Source organism: Prionailurus viverrinus, chromosome B2, assembly GCF_022837055.1.
Source record: "Prionailurus viverrinus isolate Anna chromosome B2, UM_Priviv_1.0, whole genome shotgun sequence".
NCBI classification, from domain to species: domain Eukaryota; kingdom Metazoa; phylum Chordata; class Mammalia; order Carnivora; family Felidae; genus Prionailurus; species Prionailurus viverrinus.
In genome coordinates this window covers 34,979,095-34,993,169 of record NC_062565.1, presented here as the reverse complement: position 1 = coordinate 34,993,169, position 14,075 = coordinate 34,979,095, and the positions used below count along the sequence as shown (strand labels likewise).

At 46.3% G+C, this 14,075-nt stretch overlaps 1 long non-coding RNA gene across 1 annotated transcript; it reads left to right on the top strand.

Moving 5' to 3' along the window:
- The first annotated feature begins 4,240 nt into the window (after positions 1-4,240).
- LOC125166211 (uncharacterized) lies at positions 4,241-12,370 on the top strand. The gene is made up of 3 exons (XR_007152396.1): positions 4,241-5,001; positions 5,391-5,494; positions 12,293-12,370. It is a non-coding gene; the product is annotated as an uncharacterized LOC125166211 (long non-coding RNA).
- The last annotated feature ends 1,705 nt before the right edge of the window (positions 12,371-14,075 follow it).

The following is a 14,075-nucleotide window of genomic DNA, read 5'->3' as shown; positions in this document are numbered from 1 at the left end:
GCCTGGGTGCCTCGGTGGGTTAAGCGTCCGACCTCGGCTCAGATCATGATCTCGCGGTCCGTAGGTTCGAGCCCCGCGTCGGGTGCTGTGCTGACAGCTCGGAGGCTGGAGCCTGCTTCACATTCTGTGTCTCCCTCTTTCTCTGCCCCTCCTTGGCTCTCTCTCTCTCTCTCTCTCTCAAAAGTAAACATTAACAAAATTATATATATATATATAGAAAGTATGTTGTTCTGAAATCAGAATGTGCGTATTTTAAAAATATTTTAATGATGAACCAAATTTTTTAAAATTCCTAAACCACTGTGAGTTAATTGCTGATAGGGGGAGGGATGCTGGTGGCATACGAAGAGAGTGCGGCCCTGCCTCTGGGAAGTTCACACAGACATTGTCGCAGTCCCCAGGGAGAGGTTCAGTGAGAGGCATGCCCACTGGAGACAGTGGTGGACAAAGTGGCATGGGTGAATTCTGCTCGGGAGGTGCCAGACAGGGGGTGTCTAAGAAGGTTCAGGGGCACCCAGGTGGCTCAGTCAGTTGAGTGTCCCACTCTTGATCTTGGCTCAGGTCTGATCTCATGGTTCAGGATTGAGACCTGAGTTGGGTTCTGTGTTGACAGCATGGAGCCTGCTTGGGATTCTCTCTCTGCCCCTCCCCTGCTCAGGTGCGTTCTCTCTCTCAAAAATAAATAAACTTGGGGCGCCTGGGTGGCGCAGTCGGTTGAGCGTCCGACTTCAGCCAGGTCACGATCTCGCGGTCTGTGAGTTCGAGCCCCGCGTCGGGCTCTGGGCTGATGGCTCAGAGCCTGGAACCTGCTTCCGATTCTGTGTCTCCCTCTCTCTCTGCCCCTCCCCCATTCATGCTCTGTCTCTCTCTGTCCCAAAAAATAAATAAATGTTGAAAAAAAAATTAAAAAAAAAAAAAAATAAATAAATAAACTTAAAAAAACTTTTTTTAATGTTTGTTTATTTTTGAGAGAGAGAGAGAGAGAACGCACACAGGCAGAACGCACAGAATCCAAACAGGCTCCAGGCTCTGAGCTGTCAGCGCAGAGCCCTATATGAGGGGCTCGAACCCATGAACCCTGAGATCGTGACCTGAGCCGAAGTCCGATGCTTAACTGACTGAGTCACCCAGGTACCCCATCTAAATAAATAAACTTAAAAAAAAAAGGATCCTATGGGCTTCTGTCTCTGTTTGCCCCATTTCTGGGGGGCCTGGATGTGTGGTGGGGCTGTGGGCTTTCTGATCACCATAAGCTGAGGGTGGGGCAGGGGAATCAGTGGCAGGGCTGAGTGCAGAAGCCCATCCCTTGTGGGGGGGGGGTGCAAAAGGGTCCCCAAGTCATGTGCTTGGTTCAACCTTGCTTGCTAAGGCAGGAAAGCAGACCAGGGTTGGGGCTGACACCCTCATGAGGGTGAAGGGACAGCCTTTGGGGACAGGGAGGGGCTGTCCCGTGGTTGACCCATGAGGACCTCTGGGTCCCAACAGCACCAACTGCACATGCCCCACATCACGGGGCAATGGATGCTGTGAGGAAAAATCATTATTTAGAGTCCACAGGGAGCCTTCGAGTGTTCACCCACCAGATGACTTAGCAGCCTGTCCTGCTTCAAGGGAACCAGGCTGGCCTCTAACGCCCAGGACCAGGCTTGGGACGCATGGTTAATTAAAACCATGCCCTTTTCCCCAGAACTGAAGTGAAACCAAAAGGAGAAGTGGTGAGAGGAGCCGCTGGCCTGGGACAGGGTGCCCACTGCCCTTGGGCCCCCTGGGCGTCACCATCCAGAGCAGAAGGAAGCCTGGCCCAGAGCCAGAGCCCGCTTCAGTGTTTTAGGGGGGCTGAATGAACCCAGCACTCCCCTCAGGTGGGACGGCCCTGGCCCACTGAGCTTTCAAATGTCTACGCTTTTGCTCAATTAAATGAACGCCCTGTGGTAATGCTGATGGCTGAGGCCCTCGGTGGCTCCCACTGGTGGCTGTAAAGGCCTTTGATGACAATAATGATGCAAGAAGATAATACACATAATGAAAATATGCACTGTGGTACACAGAATCTTTCAGGATATGGTGTCCATGGGGCAAAAGCTTTTAAAAGAGTTTTTAAAAAATTTTTTTAATGTTTATTGTTGGGAGCGAGCGAGAGAGAGACAGAGACAGAAGGTGAGTGGGGAAGGGGCACAGGGAAAGGGAGACACAGAATCGGAAGCAGGCTCCAGGCTCCGAGCTGTCAGCACAGAGCCTGATGCAGGGCTTGAACTCATGAACCATGAGATCATGACCTGAGCTGAAGTCAGATGCTTAACTGACTGAGCCACCCAAGTGCCCCTAAAATTTTGTTTTAAAAAAAAAATTTTTTTTTAAACGTTTATTTATTTTTGAGACAGAGAGAGACAGAGCATGAACGGGGGGAGAGTCAGAGACAGACAGAGGGAGACACAGAATCTGAAACAGGCTCCAGGCTCTGAGCTGTCGGCACAGAGCCCGACGTGGGGCTCAAACTCACGGACCGAGAGATCATGACCTGAGCTGAAGTCAGGTGCTTAACCCTTAACCATCTGAGCCACCCAGACACCCGGCATTTTTTGTTTGTTTGTTTTTAAATCGTTGTTACTTTTTTTGTGTGTGTGTGGTGGGTGGCTTCTCATGCAGAACAGAACTGGGAAATCTTACTTCCTGGCAAAGACAATTCAAGGTCACTCCCAAATCCAAAGACAAGCAGAACAAAGAAATGAGCCTCCTCCTGCCTAGTGCTTCTCAGTTTGTCTTCCCAGGAATCTGGAATAAAGTTTAGGAGGGATGTGTTCCCTCCAATCCCAGGGACATGCCTTAGCAAGCCCTGAGTCCCGTGAATAAATCCTCCCCGTAACAGTGGCCTCTCTGAAGCCTACTGGTGCCTGACCCAGCGCGGAGGCCTTGTTGAGCTCTCACAAATGAATGCAGGTCCTTGTGAAACTGGGAGAGCCTCTATCGTGTCTTCATGGCCCAGGATTCTGGGGACACTCAGGCGGTGGGCTTTTCTCCCTGGAAAGGCCTGCAGTTTAAAGTCCCGTCCACCAGGTGGCGCAAGGCCTCTTTTTGGGGCGGGTGCCGGAGCCCACTGCCTGTTGACAGTATCCTGTGTTGCCGTGAGCCCGCCTTCTCTGCGGGTGTGAATACACATCTCCAGCCCGGGTCTACTCCGTAAGTGGACATCCAGCCCTTGCTTAAACACGTCCGCAGATGGGGAGCTCAGCACCTCTGGGAGCAGAGTAAATAGTGGGGGTTGGGGGGGTGGGGGTGGAACCGAGGGCACCAAAAATCTACCTGTTCAGGGATAATGTCCCCTTTCCTTTCCCAACCCTCAGGCCACTGGCTTCTAAAATCCCTAGTCCCAGGCTCTTTGTTGGGTCTCCTTCTCTTAAGATCTCAGATGAGATCTTTCATAAGTCTGGGGCGCGTCAAAAGCCTCTCTACCTCCCCCCTCCCCTGCTTGCGGGGAGGGGTGGTGGGGAGGGGGAGGGTTGATTAGGAATCAAAAGGACTGGGGCTACCTGAGTTCTCTGGTGGCTTTTCTGAAGTCAACCTTCTGGGCCTCGGTTTCCCTATCTGTAAAGTGGCTAACAGCATCTTTTATCCTGCTTGCCACATTCTGTTGTTGAGAAACTGTAAATGAAATGATGTATTCATTTATGTAACGAATATTTACTGAGTACCTACTGTAAGGTAGGCACTGTTCTAGAAACTAGGGAAGACAGATAAGTAAGCAATAAATACTGCATCTGATGTCAGGTGGTGTGGTAAGTACCAGGAAGGAAAATACAATAGAGTCAAGTGTGCGGAGGGGGTGTGTGTGCAATTTTAATACAATAGAGTCAAGTGGGGGGGGGGCAATTTTAAATTGAGGGGTCAGAGATGTGACAAATGTGGAAGTCTGAGCAAATCTTTTTCACTTACTGCAATCTCCCCCTGTAGTCTGTCTTTCCGAGCCCTTTTCCTTGGCCAGCGGTTCCCATCGTGAAAGTGGGATAGGCTTTCTGAGTGTTTTTTCAGATCGACACTGTTCTATTAGTTTCTGTTATGTGCAATCAGATGCAATCTTAATGGATATGAATAATGTGGGCTGGCTGGGAAGACATGATCAGATTGACGCAGAGCTCTGTTTCCCTCTTTTGCCTGTGGGAGAACCACAAGCTAAGGTCAATGAGGTCATAAATTCTCCTGAACAGGCCTCAACCCTCCAGGTCAGGCCCATCTAAACATCTCAACTCAAGAAAGTATGTGTCTTACTGAAAGCACTCTGGCTGGAAAGCCCCAGAGTTCTAAGTATGGCTCTTGAAATCCCAGCAGTGCTTATCAGGAAGGGATTTCCCTTTAGTCACACACTCTGGCTAGCGACATGCTCAGGTTCTCTACCTGTGGCCTGGGATGGAGGGTAGATAGATTATCAGGGAGCAGATGGCTAGAGGTGGCTGGGCATGGTGTGTAAGTCTCCAGACAGATTCTGAAGCATCTGACAAAGCACTTTTCTCCCTGCCATCCCTTATGAGGATTATGATCTGATCCTGTTTGAGGGATGGGACCACTGAAGATCAGAAGTGTCAAGGGAGCCCGAGGGGTCTGGGTCCTGGCTTTCATCCGGGGCCCTTTCCAACCCTTGGAGCAGATCATCCCAACTCCAGCCTTGCACAAACTCTAAAGTGATTTGCAATAAAGAATGTTATGTTTTCCTGGCTGAAGAGTGAATGATTCACCAGCTTGGATCTCGATCAGCCACAAAAAGAGAAAAGGACCTTTGACAAAGCAGAAGATCTCATCTAGAGCCAACGGCAGGTGACCAAAGAAAGAGCAGAAACAAAGGCTTTGTGGCTCAACCACATCTTTATTTTCAGCCTGATCAAGTGCCTTTCTGATCATGTAAATTCATTCAATTGACTTTATAGTAAATTGGACATGCCCAGATCAGAATCCGGCTCCTCTTCTAAGGAAGTCAGTCCTGATTAATCTGCTTCTACTGTATTAGTTAAGGTAACACTAGCTGTGGCACATAAACTGGAATCTCAGTGGTTGAACATGGTAGACATTTAACATGCAAAGTTTGGTTGGTAGGGTGGGGAGGGGATCCTCTCTCCACGAAGTCATCTGGGGACTCAGGCTGATGGAGGCACCACTATTATCTTCTTCATGTGGTTGCCATGGGGGCTTGACCTCCAGCCAGCAGGTGGGGGGGAGCATAGAAGATTGGGAGGGTGTTTTCATGGGCTAGAGCAAGGGGGGGGGGCATCCATCATTTCTGCCCACATTCCATTGTCAGAACTCAAGCAAGTAGCATACAGATATGTTTCCTGCTCTTACTGAATGACTTTCCACCTTTATTCATTCCACTTCCATCCTTCTTTATCCTGCTCCGTGGCCAGGAGACGGACCTGTACGGATTGCACCAATGGGCTCTTTGGTCTTCTGCTTGAGTTGGGTTTGGTCAAGGAAGTCACTGGCAGAAAAACCGGAGAGTGTGGCCAAGGTATGTATTTCCTCCGGTCTCTCTTTGACTGGGGACTTTCCCCCAGTCCCAACCAGGTCTATAGGTTGGCCATGTTCTTCTACTAAAGGCCACTTTTCTGTCACTGCCCTCTCCATATGGTCACTCCCTCCAAGTTGTGTTCCCATTCCCTCCGCTTGCCCTTTTAGACTGAAGGGTGATAACCACTGCCCACTGTTGGCAGCCCCAGGAAACTGCACCATCATTTGCTGCTCTCCCTACGCCCTGCATGCATCCTTGTAAATGGTCTCATTATTACATTTTTCATACTTGTCCGGTATGAGTGTGCCTTCCGTTTCCTGCCGTGATCCTGACCGCTGCAGGTGGGCACACATAGATGCAGAGGGGCTAGGGAATGGAGTCCCAGCCTGGGTGCCTCTCCTCACAGTATGGAAGGGACTCTCTGCTGGACACCTGTCTCTGCCCCATCGACTCTGACCCCTGTGCTTTTTGGCTTTTCTGCCTGGCCCTCTCTGACTGCAAATGGTATCTTGGTGGTCCGGAGCTACCTGGCTCCTTACCCATGAACTCAAGTGCAGGTTTCTCTTGCTGGCTCCAAAATAAAAGTAATCTCATGAAGTACCCCTTGCTACGTATCTTCTAACTTCCTTCTGTGGATAACATTGCGCCTCTCCCCACGCCCCGCCAAATTCATCTCTTGAAGCCCTAAATCCCAACACCTTAGGATGTGACTATATTTGGAAATAGGGCCTTTAAAGAGGTAACTGAAGTAAAACGAGGCCATTAAGGTGGACCCTAATCCAATCCGACTGGTGTCTTTACAAGAAGAGGAGATTAGGACACACAGAGAGACACCAGGCATGTGTGCACACGGAGGAAAGACCCTGTGAGGACACAGCAAGAAGGCAGCCGTCTGTAAGCCAAGGAGAGATGCCTCAGAAGAAACCAAGCCCTGCCAGCAGCTTAACCTTGGACTTCTGGCCTCCAGAACCAAAAGAAAGTAAATCTGTGTTGCTTAAGCCTCCTGGTCTGTGGAACTTGGTTATGGCAGCCCTAGAAAACTAATACGTGTGCCGCCTTGGGTCCTACCCTGTAAGCTTTTCTGTGTTATGGCTCAGTTCTTTGATAAAGTCACCTGATGACGTTTCAGTGGAGGTAAGGGAGTTCCTTGAGTTTCCTTTCATATCACATCTCTACTTGAAGAATGAGTCTTCATAGGGTGATGCCCAAAAGGGATTGGCAAGAGGATGATGTGGGCGTCAGCCCAGTATCCTTCTTGCCATCCTCCTGCAACTGATTTTGCCTCTGGGAGCAGCTTCTCTCCTACTCCATCACAGCCTCCTGCCCCTGGCATTGGGAAAAGTCTTCGCAACCCAAGCGGGGCCATTGAGAAAAACTCATTCCCCTGACCACAGTGATCGGTCCAGAGAAGGCATGTGACCCAGGACAGGCCAATCAGAGTCCTTCCCTGGCATTTTTCTGACTAGAGCTGGCAGGGAAGTTACAGAGAAGCAGGGAGGTGAGGGGAAGTCATGACAGGACCTGTTGTCCGTTTCCAGTCCTTGGGAGCCCTGAGCTGTCCCGATCCCTGAAGATCTTCCTTCAATTCTTTGACAACCCCAATAGCTTTCTAACAAACCTCCTTTAACTTAAGTTGGTTTGAGTTGGGGTTTCTGTCTTACACAATGAAGAATGCTCTGACTCTTGTCAAAAAATTGTTTGGCACACTTCGAGTTTGCTCCCAGGCCTGCCACTTCTGTCTGTCCTAGAAGGTGAGTTTCCTATCACTAGAGGTTTTCAGACAGAGAGGGGGGTTGTCCTTTGTCTGGGATGAATCAGAGAACTGTTGCTTTGGCACTCAGGGCAGTTAACTGTGTGACATCAAATATTTTCAGGAATAGTCACTGATTCCATTGTGTACAGTCTCCTCCTGTCAGGGATTAGAGGCCTACTATTTGAATACAGCTCTACTTTTCTCTCAAACCCATACACCAAGAGCTTATGAACATCAATGTAATATACCATACGAATGCAGTGAAAGATAAAACCCACATCATCATCTCAACAGACACAGAAGAATCATTTGACAAAATACAACATTCTTTCATGAAAAACATATTCCTATCTGGGAATAGAATTGGACTTCTTCAATCTGGTAAAGGTCATCTATGAAAACTTTGCTGCTATATCACACTTAACAGTGAAAGAGTAGATACTTTCCCCCTCATGTCAGAGATTCTAGCCAGGGAAATTGAGCAAGAAAAAGGAATAAAAGGCATTCGAGTTGGAAAAGGAGAAGTAAAATTATGTCTGTTCGTAGATGATATGATATCGTATGTGAAAAGGGCAGAGGAAAAAAATCTATTAGAACAATTAAGTGAGTTGAACAAGGCTGCAGGATACAAGATCAACCTATAAAAGTCAACTGTATTTCTATATGCTAACACGAACAGTCTGAAAATGAAATTTAAAAACAATTCTATTTACAATAGTATCAAAAAGGATAAAATGCTTACAAAGAAACTCAAATAAAGAACAAGAAATATGCTCTCAAAACTATACATCATTGCTAAAAGAAATTAAAGAAGACCTAAAGACATGGGCAGACATCCCATGTTCATGGATCAGAAGACTTAATATTGTTAGGATGGCAGTACTCACAAATTGACCTACAGATCCCATACAATCCCTATAAAAATTCCAACTGGTTTTTTTTTTTACAGAAATGGATAGGCTGATACTAATATTTATGTGGAACTGCAAGTGACCCTGAATAGCCAGAACAATAGCCAAAGCAATCTTGAAAAGATAAACAAAGTTGGAGGACCCACGTTTCCCAGGCTCAAAACTTATTGCAAAGCTACAGGAAACGGTGTGGTATTGGCATGAGGCTAGACATGTAGATCAATGAAATAGGATTGAGAATCCTAAAATAAACCCATACATCGATGGCAATTGACTTTTGATAAGGGTGTCAAGACTATTCAATGAGAATAGTTTCTTCAACAAATGGTGTTGAGACAACTGGGTATCCATATGCAAAAGAGTGAAACTGTAACCTTACCTCCCACCAATATACAAAATTTAACTCAATACAAAATCCAACTTAATACAAAAATTAACTCAAAATGAATCAAAGACATACGTATGAGAGCTAAAACTATACGACCTTTAGAAGAAAACACAGGAGTAAATCTTGATGACTTGCATTGGGCAACAGTTTCTTAAGTGATACCCCAAAAGCACAGCAACAAAAGAAAACATAAATTGGATTTCATCAAAATAAGAAGTTGGAAAGACAGAACAGAAAATGGGAGAAAATATTACCAAGTCCTATATCTGACAAGTGACTTATACCCAGGAAATATGAAGAACTCTTACAAACCAATAGTAAACATGCAAATGACCCCACTAAAAACAGGCAAAGGACTTGAAGAGACAATGAACAATCACCAAAGAAGATATACAAATGGTCAAAAAGTGCATGAAAAGATGCTCAACATCAGTGATCATTAGGGAAATACAGACCAAAGCACAATGGGATACTACCTCACACCTGCAAGGATGGCACAATGAAGATGGTGAGGCACCTGTGTGGCTCAGTCAGTTAAGCGTCTGACTTCGGCTCAGGTCACGATCTTGCAGGTCATGAGTTTGAGCCCCGCATCAGGCTCTGCACTAACAGTGTGGAGACTGCTTGGGATTTCCTCTCTCCCTCTTGCTCTCCCCCTCTCCTACATGAACTCTCTCTCTCTCTCTCTCTCAAATTAAGTAAATAGAAACGTTAAAACAAAGATGAATGGTAACAAGCATGTGGAGAAATTGGAACCCTCCTACATTGCTGGTGGGAATGTAAAATGGTCCAACTGCTATAGAGGACAGTTTAGCAATTTCTCAAAAAGGTAAAAATAGATTTACCATATGCTCCAGCAATTCCATTCCTAAGTACATACCCAAGGGAATTGAAAATATAGGTCCACACAAAAATCCATACACAAATGCCCCTTGTAGCATGATTCACAACAGCCAAAAAGTAAAAACAACCCGGATGTCCATCCACTGATGAACAGATACACAAGATGTGGGAATCTGTACAATGGAGTATTATTTGGCCATAAAAAAGGAATAAAGTTCCGGTTGTGTGATTCCATTTACACGCAATGTCCAGATAGGCAAATCGATAGAAACAAACAGTAGAGGAGTGGTTTCCAGGGACTATAGGGATGAGGGAGGGATGGGGGAGTCCTAGACAGCACTGCTCAGAGCCGTGAAAATGTTCTGGAATCTGATAGTGGCGATTAATACACAACTCTGGATATACTAAGAACTATGGCATGTGAATTTTCTGGCATGTGAATTAGATCTCAATAAAGATGTTCTTAAGGGGGAAAAAAGTGTTTGTGAGCAAACAGACGTCTGTGTGGAGCGACAGCTTCCCCAAAGACAGCGGCAGGTCAGAGGCACTTTGCCGGGCCCCTAAGAGTGGGACAGAGCCCAAGGATTAAAAAACCAGGCTTGTCATCCTGATGGTTGTGGGCTTGAACACTGTTTCTACTTCTTAGGAGTTGTAGAGTGTTGGGAAATTGACTCAACCTCTCTGAGCCTCTCATCTGTAACCTGAGAATAATTTCTACTTTGTAGGGTTCTTACGAGGAGTACCTGCTCCGTGGCTCAGAGTATCCGATAGATGACGGCTATTATTAACATTATTTTCTCTTGGACAGAGAGGAAAGAGGTCTCTGGAAGGAAACTCTGGCCTTGGATGAAAGGTGGAAAGAAGAGGCCCAGGTGAACTAAGGAGACAAATCGATTTTAGGTTGTAGGTTGAGCTGGAGGGTTATGGAGGACCCCCTCCAGGAAGGGGGCCGGTGGGGGGTGATTGGAGAGGGAAAGAGTACAGATACTCAGCCTCCTGGTACCATCACCAAGTGGGTTAGAACTAGGAGGCAGATAGCGTATTTTGTCACATTCTAGTGCCACAACTTTTCTCCCTTACTCTTGGGAAGGGGCTGGGCGCGGCTCCGTCGTGTTGCGTTCGACAGTAAGTGTGAGCCCCCAAACCAGCCCAGTGATTCTGCGTACAGCAGCAACAGCCAGGCCCATTGGGACTACATCTCAGTGGGGCTGGATGTTTGCGTCTCATCAATATTTGATCTCTGTGGAGTAACAGATGATTTTGATTGTGTTCTTCGGCCTTTCCTGCACATGTCAAATTTTCTACGGGGACGAGGTCATCTGACTAGGGTGTTGACTAGGAAATCCATACTAAGCATGACTCATGACAGCATTGCCTTATGTCCGTGCTTTTTTCTTTTTTTTTTTTTTTTCCTCGTATCTTGCCCGGCTCCGTGGAGATAAGAATTTGTGAGCTGTATCAGTCAGGGTGCAGTTGGGGGAAAGAGAAGCTGTGCCAGCTGGTTGTAGCAGTAAAGGAATTAGAGGCTTTTAAAGTCATCAGAAGGGGGGGCGCCTGGGTGGCGCAGTCGGTTAAGCGTCCGACTTCAGCCAGGTCACGATCTCGCGGTCCGTGAGTTCGAGCCCCGCGTCGGGCTCTGGGCTGATGGCTCGGAACCTGGAGCCTGTTTCCGATTCTGTGTCTCCCTCTCTCTCTGCCCCTCCCCCGTTCATGCTCTGTCTCTCTCTGTCCCAAAAATAAATAAACGTTGAAAAAAGAATTAAAAAAAAAAAGATAAAATAAAGTCATCCAACAGTGATCTGGAATGCCACCATGATTCCTGGGACCTGGGCATCAAGGGCTACCCTTGCTCCATGAAGGGGTGCCCACAGGCTGGAATGCTGAAGAACACGGTTTCTCTTGACCTTGCTTGTCCCCACATCCCATCTCACCTGCTCCTCCCAAATCTTGGGCCACAGCATCTAGTCGTCAGGGCCTAATTCACATCTGAAACTCTAGCAGCAAAGGAGGGTGGGAAGTGTACTTTTCAGCTTTTCAGCCTGTGAGGTAAAGGAAGGCATGGACATGAATGGGGGCAATCCATCAAGACCAGCCTCCTTAGAACCCTCTTGCACCGTTGTTGGGAATGCAAACTGGTGCAGCCGCTCTGGAAAACAGCATGGAGGTTCCTCAAAACATTAAAAATAGAACTACCCTACAGTCCAGCAATTACACTACTAAGGTATTTACCCAAAGGATACAAAAATACAGATTCCAAGGGACACACGCTCCTGGAGGTTTATAGCAGCACTATTAACAATAGGCAAACTGTGGAGAGAGCCCAGATGTCCATCGACTGATGAATGGATAAAGAAGATGTGGTATATATACAATAGAATATTGTTCAGCCATCAAAAAGAATGAAATCTTGCCATTTGCAACGACATGGAGGGAGCTGGAGTGTATTAGGCGAAGCAAAATAAGTCAATCAGAGAAAGAGAAATACCATATGATTTCACTCATGTGTGGAATTTAAGAAACAAAACAGATGGACATAGGAGAAGGAAAAAAAGACGGAGGGGGAAGCAAACTATGAGAATTCTTAGCGATAGAGAACAAACTGAGGGTTGATGGAGGGAGGTGGGTGGGGGATGGGCTAAATGGGTGATGGACATTAAGGAGGGCACTTAAGGGATGAGCACCGGGTGCTGTATGTAAGTGATGAATCACTAAATTCTACCCCTGAAACCAATTCTACCATATATGTTAACTAAGTAGAATTTAAATTAAAACTTGAAAAAAAAAAAAAAGACCAGCCTCCTTACATCAAGATTTTGACATTTCCTTTGGCTCAAAACTCACTTGCACTGAACAACTGAGGTTCTCTCTCTTCTTTTTTTCTTGTGTAAAATTTATATTTGCAGCGTGAAATGACTTTTTCCTGTGTGTGGAGTCTTCAAATTTACCTCTGAAGCCCTGTGAACACAAGCCCTTGAAACCAGGAGAAGTGGTTTCCTCTGATGAGTCCTCGGATGTGACTTCAAGTGCTCTGTGTTTGGCTGTTGCTGAAATGAATAGTCTTCTTTTCTACAGGAAGTGCGAAACTCCTGTGTGTTATAGGAAGTAAGAGCTTCCACGTATTCTCTTGAGGATAATGAGCACTTCCCAGAGGAAACAATATAACTTAATATGTTGAATTTTTTTTTTCAGTAAAGAACCAACAACCGCTCAACCACAAACTCAGCGGTAAGAAGCATCTGAGAAGATGCTTCGCTTCGTGAATAATTAAAAGCGAATCAGAAACAAGAGTGGCTCATCATACCAACAACAATGAACAGGCTCAATAGTGTCTACTTGTGTCCGGTATTTTTGCCGTAAGCATCTTTGCGGCAAGAGTTTTCACTGCAAACATTTTTGTCACATAACTAACTGGCCATAAGGTGATTTTGCCATAGGAGATGAAACAACTGGTTGGCGTTTGGTTTCATTTCTCCATTGACACATTTCCTTTAAAAAAAATTTTTTTTTTAAGCTTTATTTACTTTTGAGATTGAGAGAGAGGGAGAGAGAGAGAGAGACAGAATGTGAGTGGGGGAGAAACGGAGACAGAGAGACACAGATCCGAAACAGGCTCCAGGCTCTGAGCTGTCAGCACAGATCCCATTGCGGGACTTGAGCCCACGAACCGTGAGATCATGACCTGAGCCGAAGTCGGACACTTAGCCGACTGAGCCAGCCAGGCGCCCCAGACACATTTCCCATTTATAGGTTATATAAAACTTCGCTCGCTCTCATAATGGTCTACACAGTGTTGAGTAGAGATGGTGGTCTTAAAATAGTGGGTGATAACAACTATGTATAGCTCTTTGATAAAAAGTTCGGTGAGAAAGCTTACTGGCAAGTGTGAAATAGCGTGTAAAGCAGACCGCACACTATACTACACCAGAAACTGATAACGTATCAGTTACAGTGATCACAATGCTCAGTTAGAAATACTTTCCAGCACTGGCATTTCTTCCACATTTCTGTCGACAGACGTGTACCAATATGCCAAGAACGAAGAACAGTGTGGAAGGCTTTCACGACGCGACACAGAGCTCAGTTACAAATATGCATCCTAGTATTTGGAAACTGATGCCTCTCTTAATGAAAATAAATTTTAATGCAAAAGAAACCCCGTGATGCAGAATGAGGAGATGAATCAACAAGCAAAAAAAAAAAAAATGTCTTCCCGGAAACACCTCTTTACCCTTCCGGCCGTGGTCACCGAGAGTGGCTGGTTCTCCACACCCACTCCCGCCGTGGACGTGGGTCGAGGCAGCTTCACCATATTTGCCACCCCCTCCCCCCAACTTGTCCGGAGTTTTGCCTTCCACAATCCTGGTTAACCCCGGTTTCATTTACCCTAGTCAACAGTGGCAGAAGCCGATGATCCTCCTTCCTACGTCATTGGAAAGTGAAGAGTAGCCTCCTGTGGTGTCACAGCGCCTATATCATTGTCCTCACTCGGTCTCCTCGCGTAGGCATTTTATCATCTCACATCATCCCAAGAGGAAAGGTGAGCACAGCGTGGTAAGATACATTGAAAGAGAGAGACCCCATTTACATGACTTTTATTACAATATATTGTTGTGATTGTTTTATTATGAGCCACCGTTGTTAATCTCTTACTGCACCCAATTGATACATGAAACTTTGTCATAGGTG